This window comes from Crinia signifera, chromosome 2, assembly GCF_055691185.1.
Source record: "Crinia signifera chromosome 2, ASM5569118v1, whole genome shotgun sequence".
NCBI lineage: Eukaryota > Metazoa > Chordata > Amphibia > Anura > Myobatrachidae > Crinia > Crinia signifera.
In genome coordinates, this window is record NC_139218.1 from 13,471,507 (window position 1) to 13,480,882 (window position 9,376).

Genomic DNA, 9,376 nt, shown 5'->3' on the forward strand with positions numbered 1-9,376 from the left:
GTGATACTGCGGTATATAGTCCAGTCCAGTGATCCTGCTGTATAACCAGTCCAGTGATCCTGCTGTATATAGTCCAGTCCAGTGGTACTGCTGTATAAGACCAGTCCAGTGATACTGCTGTATAAGTCCAGTCCAGTGGTACTGCTGTATAAGACCAGTCCAGTGATCCTGCTGTATAAGTCCAGTCCAGTGGTACTGCTGTATAAGACCAGTCCAGTGATCCTGCTGTATAAGTCTAGTCCAGTGATCCTGCTGTATAAGTCCAGTCCAGTGATACTGCGGTATATAGTCCAGTCCAGTGATACTGCTGTATAAGTCCAGTCCAGTGATACTACTGTATAAGTCCAGTCCAGTGGTACTGCTGTATAAGACCAGTCCAGTGATCCTGCTGTATAAGTCCAGTGATCCTGCTGTATAAGTCCAGTCAGTGATACTGCGGTATATAGTCCAGTCCAGTCCAGTGATACTGCTGTATAAGTCCAGTCCAGTGATACTGCTGTATATAGTCCAGTCCAGTGGTACTGCTGTATAAGACCAGTCCAGTGATCCTGCTGTATAAGACCAGTCCAGTGATCCTACTGTATAACTCCAGTCCAGTGATCCTGCTGTATATAGTCCAGTCCAGTGGTACTGCTGTATAAGTCCAGTCCAGTGACCCTGCTGTATAAGTCCAGTCCTGTGACACTGCTGTATATAGTCCAGTCCAGTGATACTGCTGTATAAGACCAGTCCAGTGACACTGCTGTATATAGACCAGTCCATTGATACTGCTGTATATAGACCAGTCCAGTGATACTGTTGTATAAGTCCAGTCCAGTGATACTGCTGTATATAGTCCAGTCCAGTGATCCTGCTGTATATGTCCAGTCCAGTGGTACTGCTGTATAAGACCAGTCCAGTGACCCTGCTGTATATAGTCCAGTCCAGTGACACTGCTGTATAAGACCAGTCCAGTGACATTGCTGTATATAGACCAGTCCAGTGATACTGCTGTATATAGACCAGTCCAGTGATACTGCTGTATAAGTCCAGTCCAGTGATACTGCTGTATATAGTCCTGTCCAGTGATCCTGCTGTATAAGTCCAGTCCAGTGATCCTGCTGTATATAGTCCAGTCCAGTGATCCTGCTGTATAAGTCCAGTCCAGTGGTACTGCTGTATAAGACCAGCCCAGTGACACTGCTGTATATAGTCCAGTCCAGTGATACTGCTGTATAGGACCAGTCCAGTGACACTGCTGTATATAGACCAGTCTAGTGATACTACTGTATATAGACCAGTCCAGTGATACTGCTGTATAAGTCCAGTCCAGTGATACTGCTGTATATAGTCCAGTCCAGTGATCCTGCTGTATAAGTCCAGTCCAGTGGTACTGCTGTATAAGACCAGTCCAGTGACACTGCTGTATAAGACCTGTCCAGTGACACTGCTGTATATAGACCAGTCCAGTGATACTGCTGTATATATAGACCAGTCAAGTGATACTGCTGTATAAGTCCAGTCCAGTGATACTGCTGTATATAGTCCAGTCCAGTGATCCTGCTGTATAAGACCAGTCCAGTGGTACTGCTGTATAAGTCCAGTCCAGTGATACTGCTGTATAAATCCAGTCCAGTGGTACTGCTGTATAAGTCCAGTCCAGTGATACTGCTGTATAAATCCAGTCCAGTGATACTGCTGTATAAGTCCAGTCCAGTGACACTGCTGTATATAGTCCAGTGACCCTGCTGTATAAGTCCAGTCCAGTGACCCGTGCTGTATATAGTTCAGTCCAGTGACACTGCTGTATATAGACCAGTCCAGTGATACTGCTGTATATAGACCAGTCCAGTGATACTGCTGTATAAGTCAGGTCCAGTGACACTGCTGTATATAGTCCAGTCCAGGGACACTGCTGTATAAGACCAGTCCAGTGACACTGCTGTATATAGACCAGTCCAGTGACACTGCTGTATATAGACCAGTCCAGTAACACTGCTGTATATAGACCAGTCCAGTGATACTGCTGTATAAAGACCAGTCCAGTGATACTGCTGTATATAGACCAGTCCAGTGATACTGCTGTATAAGTCCAGTCCAGTGATAAGTCCAGTGCTGTGATAGTGCTGTATATAATCCAGTGCAGTGATACTGCTGTGTAAGTCCAGTCCAGTTGTACTGCTGTATAAGTCCAGTCCAGTGGTACCGCTGTATAAGTCCAGTCCAGTGGTACTGCTGTATAAGTCCAGTCCAGTGATCCTGCTTTATAAATCCAGTCCAGTGATCCTGCTGTATATAGTCCAGTCCAGTGATCCTGCTGTATAAGTCCAGTCCAGTGACACTGCTGTATAAGTTCAGTCCAGTGATACTGCTGTATATAGACCAGTCCAGTGATACTGCTGTATATAGACCAGTCCAGTGATACTGCTGTATAAGTCCAGTCCAGTGGTACTGCTGTATAAGTCCAGTCCAGTGGTACTGCTGTATAAGTCCAGTCCAGTGGTACTGCTGTATAAGTCCAGTCCAGTGATCCTGCTTTATAAATCCAGTCCAGTGATCCTGCTGTATATAGTCCAGTCCAGTGACCCTGCTGTATAAGTCCAGTCCAGTGACACTGCTGTATAAGTTCAGTCCAGTGATACTGCTGTATATAGACCAGTCCAGTGATACTGCTGTATATAGACCAGTCCAGTGATACTGCTGTATATAGACCAGTCCAGTGATACTGCTGTATAAATCCAGTCCAGTGACACTGCTGTATATAGTCCAGTCCAGTGACACTGCTGTATATAGACCAGTCCAGTGACACTGCTGTATATAGACCAGTCCAGTGACACTGCTGTATATAGACCAGTCCAGTGACACTGCTGTATATAGACCAGTCCAGTGATACTGCTGTATATAGACCAGTTTAGGGATACTGCTGTATAATTCCAGTCCAGTGATAAATCCAGTGCAGTGATACTGCTGTATAAGTCCAGTCCAGTGATCCTGCTTTATAAGTCCAGTCCAGTGATCCTACTGTATATAGTCCAGTCCAGTGATCCTGCTGTATAAGTCCAGTCCAGTGACACTGCTGTATAAGTTCAGTCCAGTGATACTGCTGTATAAGTCCAGTCCAGTGACACTGCTGTATATAGTCCAGTCCAGTGACACTGCTGTATATAGACCAGTCCAGTGATACTGCTGTATATAGACCAGTCCAGTGATACTGCTGTATATAGTCCCGTCCAGTGATCATGCTGTATAAGTCCAGTCCAGTGGTACTGCTGTATAAGACCAGTCCAGTGATCCTGCTGTATAAGTCCAGTCCAATGGTACTGCTGTATAAGACCAGTCCAGTGATCCTGCTGTATAAGTCTAGTCCAGTGATCCTGCTGTATAAGTCCAGTCCAGTGATACTGCGGTATATAGTCCAGTCCAGTGATACTGCTTTATAAGTCCAGTCCAGTGATACTACTGTATAAGTCCAGTCCAGTGGTACTGCTGTATAAGACCAGTCCAGTGATCCTGCTGTATAAGTCCAGTGATCCTGCTGTATAAGTCCAGTCAGTGATACTGCGGTATATAGTCCAGTCCAGTCCAGTGATACTGCTGTATAAGTCCAGTCCAGTGGTACTGCTGTATAAGACCAGTCCAGTGATCCTGCTGTATAAGACCAGTCCAGTGATCCTACTGTATAACTCCAGTCCAGTGATCCTGCTGTATATAGTCCAGTCCAGTGGTACTGCTGTATAAGACCAGTCCAGTGACCCTGCTGTATAAGTCCAGTCCTGTGACACTGCTGTTTATAGTCCAGTCCAGTGATACTGCTGTATAAGACCAGTCCAGTGACACTGCTGTATGTAGACCAGTCCATTGATACTGCTGTATATAGACCAGTCCAGTGATACTGTTGTATAAGTCCAGTCCAGTGATACTGCTGTATATAGTCCAGTCCAGTGATCCTGCTGTATATGTCCAGTCCAGTGGTACTGCTGTATAAGACCAGTCCAGTGACCCTGCTGTATATAGTCCAGTCCAGTGACACTGCTGTATAAGACCAGTCCAGTGACATTGCTGTATATAGACCAGTCCAGTGATACTGCTGTATATAGACCAGTCCAGTGATACTGCTGTATAAGTCCAGTCCAGTGATACTGCTGTATATAGTCCTGTCCAGTGATCCTGCTGTATAAGTCCTGTCCAGTGATCCTGCTGTATATAGTCCAGTCCAGTGATCCTGCTGTATAAGTCCAGTCCAGTGGTACTGCTGTATAAGACCAGCCCAGTGACACTGCTGTATATAGTCCAGTCCAGTGATACTGCTGTATAGGACCAGTCCAGTGACACTGCTGTATATAGACCAGTCTAGTGATACTACTGTATACAGACCAGTCCAGTGATACTGCTGTATAAGTCCAGTCCAGTGATACTGCTGTATCTAGTCCAGTCCAGTGATACTGCTGTATATATAGACCAGTCAAGTGATACTGCTGTATAAGTCCAGTCCAGTGATACTGCTGTATATAGTCCAGTCCAGTGATCCTGCTGTATAAGACCAGTCCAGTGGTACTGCTGTATAAGTCCAGTCCAGTGATACTGCTGTATAAATCCAGTCCAGTGGTACTGCTGTATAAGTCCAGTCCAGTGATACTGCTTTATAAATCCAGTCCAGTGATACTGCTGTATAAGTCCAGTCCAGTGACACTGCTGTATATAGTCCAGTGACCCTGCTGTATAAGTCCAGTCCAGTGACCCGTGCTGTATATAGTTCAGTCCAGTGACACTGCTGTATATAGACCAGTCCAGTGATACTGCTGTATATAGACCAGTCCAGTGATACTGCTGTATAAGTCAGGTCCAGTGACACTGCTGTATATAGTCCAGTCCAGGGACACTGCTGTATAAGACCAGTCCAGTGACACTGCTGTATATAGACCAGTCCAGTGACACTGCTGTATATAGACCAGTCCAGTAACACTGCTGTATATAGACCAGTCCAGTGATACTGCTGTATAAAGACCAGTCCAGTGATACTGCTGTATATAGACCAGTCCAGTGATACTGCTGTATAAGTCCAGTCCAGTGATAAGTCCAGTGCTGTGATAGTGCTGTATATAATCCAGTGCAGTGATACTGCTGAGTAAGTCCAGTCCAGTTGTACTGCTGTATAAGTCCAGTCCAGTGGTACCGCTGTATAAGTCCAGTCCAGTGGTACTGCTGTATAAGTCCAGTCCAGTGATACTGCTGTATAAATCCAGTCCAGTGATACTGCTGTATAAGTCCAGTCCAGTGATACTGCTGTATATAGTCCAGGCCAGTGATCCTGCTGTATAAGTCCAGTCCAGTGGTACTGCTGTATAAGTCCAGTCCAGTGACACTGCTCTATATAGTCCAGTCCAGTGACACTGCTGTATAAGACCAGTCCAGTGGTACTGCTGTATAAGTCCAGTCCAGTGACACTGCTCTATATAGTCCAGTCCAGTGACACTGCTGTATATAGACCAGTCCAGTGATACTGCTGTATAAGTCCAGTCCAGTGATAAGTCCAGTGCTGTGATAGTGCTGTATATAATCCAGTGCAGTGATACGGCTGTATAAGTCCAGTCCAGTGGTACTGCTGTATAAGTCCAGTCCAGTGGTACTGCTGTATAAGACCAGTCCAGTGGTACTGCTGTATAAGTACAGTCCAGTCGTACTGCTGTATAATTCCAGTCCAGTGATCCTGCTTTATAAGTCCAGTCCAGTGATCCTGCTGTATATAGTCCAGTCCAGTGATCCTGCTGTATAAGTCCAGTCCAGTGACACTGCTGTATAAGTTCAGTGAAGTGATACTGCTGTATAAGTCCAGTCCAGTGACACTGCTGTATATAGTCCAGTCCAGTGATCCTGCTGTATAAGTCCAGTCCAGTGACACTGCTGTATAAGTCCAGTCCAGTGACACTGCTGTATAAGTCCAGTCCAGTGACACTGCTGTATAAGTTCAGTCCAGTGATACTGCTGTATAAGTCCAGTCCAGTGACACTGCTGTATATAGTCCAGTCCAGTGACACTGCTGTATATAGACCAGTCCAGTGACACTGCTGTATATAGACCAGTCCAGTGATACTGCTGTATATAGACCATTCCAGTGATACTGCTGTATATAGTCCAGTCCAGTGATCCTGCTGTATAAGTCCAGTCCAGTGGTACTGCTGTGTAAGTCCAGTCCAGTGATACTGCTGTATAAGTCCAGTCCAGTGATACTGCTGTATAAGTCCAGTCCAGTGATACTGCTGTATATAGTCCAGTCCAGTGATCCTGCTGTATAAGTCTAGTCCAGCGATCCTGCTGTATAAGTCCAGTCCAGCGATCCTACTGTATAAGTCCAGTCCAGCGATTCTGCTGTATAAATCCAGTCCAGCGATCCTGCTGTATAAGTCCAGTCCAGCGATTCTGCTGTATAAATCCAGTCCAGTGGTACTGCTGTATAAGTTCAGTCTAGTGACACTGCTGTATATAGTCCACTCCAGTGATACTGCTGTATAAGACCAGTCCAGCGACACTGATGTATATAGACTAGTCCAGTGACACTGCTGTATATAGACCAGTCCAGTGATACTACTGTATAAGTTCAGTCCAGTGATACTGCTGTATAAGACCCGTCCAGTGATACTGCTGTATAAGACCAGTCCAGTGACACTGCTGTATAAGACCAGCCCAGTGACACTGCTGTATATAGTCCAGTCCAGTGATACTGCTGTATAAGACCAGTCCAGTGACACTGCTGTATATAGACCCGTCTAGTGATACTACTGTATATAGACCAGTCCAGTGATACTGCTGTATAAGTCCAGTCCAGTGATACTGCTGTATATAGTCCAGTCCAGTGATCCTGCTGTATAAATCCAGTCCAGTGGTACTGCTGTATAAGACCAGTCCAGTGACACTGCTGTATATAGTCCAGTCCAGTGATACTGCTGTATAAGACCTGTCCAGTGACACTGTTGTATATAGACCAGTCCAGTGATACTGCTGTATATAGACCAGTCCAGTGATACTGCTGTATACAGACCAGTCCAGTGATACTGCTGTATAAGTCCAGTCCAGTGATACTGCTGTATATAGTCCAGTCCAGTGATCCTGCTGTATAAGACCAGTCCAGTGGTACTGCTGTATAAGTCCAGTCCAGTGATACTGCTGTATAAATCCAGTCCAGTGATACTGCTGTATAAGTCCAGTCCAGTGACACTGCTGTATATAGTCCAGTGACCCTGCTGTATAAGTCCAGTCCAGTGACCCTGCTGTATATAGTCCAGTCCAGTGACACTGCTGTATATAGACCAGTCTAGTGATACTGCTGTATATAGACCAGTCCAGTGATACTGCTGTATAAGTCCATTCTAGTGACACTGCTGTATATAGTCCAGTCCAGTGACACTGCTGTATAAGACCAGTCCAGTGACACTGCTGTATATAGACCAGTCCAGTGACACTGCTGTATATAGACCAGTCCAGTGATACTGCTGTATATAGACCAGTCCAGTGATATTGCTGTATAAGTCCAGTCCAGTGATAAATCCAGTGCTTTGATAGTGCTGTATATAATCCAGTGCAGTGATACTGCTGTATAAGTCCAGTCCAGTGATCCTGCTTTATAAGTCCAGTCCAGTGATCCTGCTGTATATAGTCCGGTCCAGTGATCCTGCTGTATAAGTCCAGTCCAGTGACACTGCTGTATAAGTTCAGTCCAGTGATACTGCTGTATAAGTCCAGTCCAGTGACACTGCTGTATATAGTCCAGTCCAGTGACACTGCTGTATATAGACCAGTCCAGTGATACTGCTGTATATAGTCCAGTCCAGTGATCCTGCTGTATAAGTCCAGTCCAGTGGTACTGCTGTATAAGTCCAGTCCAGTGATACTGCTGTATAAGTCCAGTCCAGTGATACTGCTGTATATAGTCCAGGCCAGTGATCCTGCTGTATAAGTCCAGTCCAGTGGTACTGCTGTATAAGTCCAGTCCAGTGACACTGCTCTATATAGTCCAGTCCAGTGACACTGCTGTATAAGACCAGTCCAGTGACACTGCTGTATTTAGACCAGTCCAGTGACACTGCTGTATATAGACCAGTCCAGTGATACTGCTGTATAAGTCCAGTCCAGTGGTACTGCTGTATAAGTCCAGTCCAGTGGTACTGCTGTATAAGACCAGTCCAGTGGTACTGCTGTATAAGTACAGTCCAGTCGTACTGCTGTATAATTCAAGTCCAGTGATCCTGCTTTATAAGTCCAGCCCAGTGATCCTGCTGTATATAGTCCAGTCCAGTGATCCTGCTGTATAAGTCCAGTCCAGTGACACTGCTGTATAAGTTCAGTCCAGTGATACTGCTGTATAAGTCCAGTCCAGTGACACTGCTGTATATAGTCCAGTCCATTGACACTGCTGTATATAGACCAGTCCAGTGACACTGCTGTATATAGACCAGTCCAGTGATACTGCTGTATATAGACCAGTCCAGTGATACTGCTGTATATAGTCCAGTCCAGTGATCCTGCTGTATAAGTCCAGTCCAGTGGTACTGCTGTGTAAGTCCAGTCCAGTGATACTGCTGTATAAGTCCAGTCCAGTGATACTGCTGTATAAGTCCAGTCCAGTGATACTGCTGTATGTAGTCCAGTCCAGTGATCCTGCTGTACAAGTCCAGTCCAGTGATCCTGCTGTATAAGTCCAGTCCAGTGATCCTGCTGTATAAGTCCAGTCCAGCGATTCTGCTGTATAAATCCAGTCCAGTGGTACTGCTGTATAAGTCCAGTCCAGCGATTCTGCTGTATAAATCCAGTCCAGTGGTACTGCTGTATAAATTCAGTCCAGTGACACTGCTGTATATAGTCCACTTCAGTGATACTGCTGTATAAGACCAGTCCAGCGACACTGATGTATATAGACCAGTCCAGTGACACTGCTGTATATAGACCAGTCCAGTGATACTACTGTATAAGTTCAGTCCAGTGATACTGCTGTATAAGACCAGTCCAGTGATATTGCTGTATATAGACCAGTCCAGTGATCCTGCTGTATAAGTCCAGTGCTGTGATACTGCTGTATATGTCCAGTGCAGTGATATTGCTGTATAAGACCAGTGCAGTGATACTGCTGTATAAGACCAGTCCAGTGGTACTGCTGTATAAGACCAGTCCAGTGATCCTGCTGTATAAATCCAGTCCAGTGATCCTGCTGTATAAGTCCAGTCCAGCGATTCTGCTGTATAAATCCAGTCCAGTGGTACTGCTGTATAAGTTCAGTCCAGTGACACTGCTGTATATAGTCCACTCCAGTGATACTGCTGTATAAGACCAGTCCGGCGACACTGATGTATATAGACCAGTCCAGTGACACTGCTGTATATAGACCAGTCCAGTGATACTACTGAAT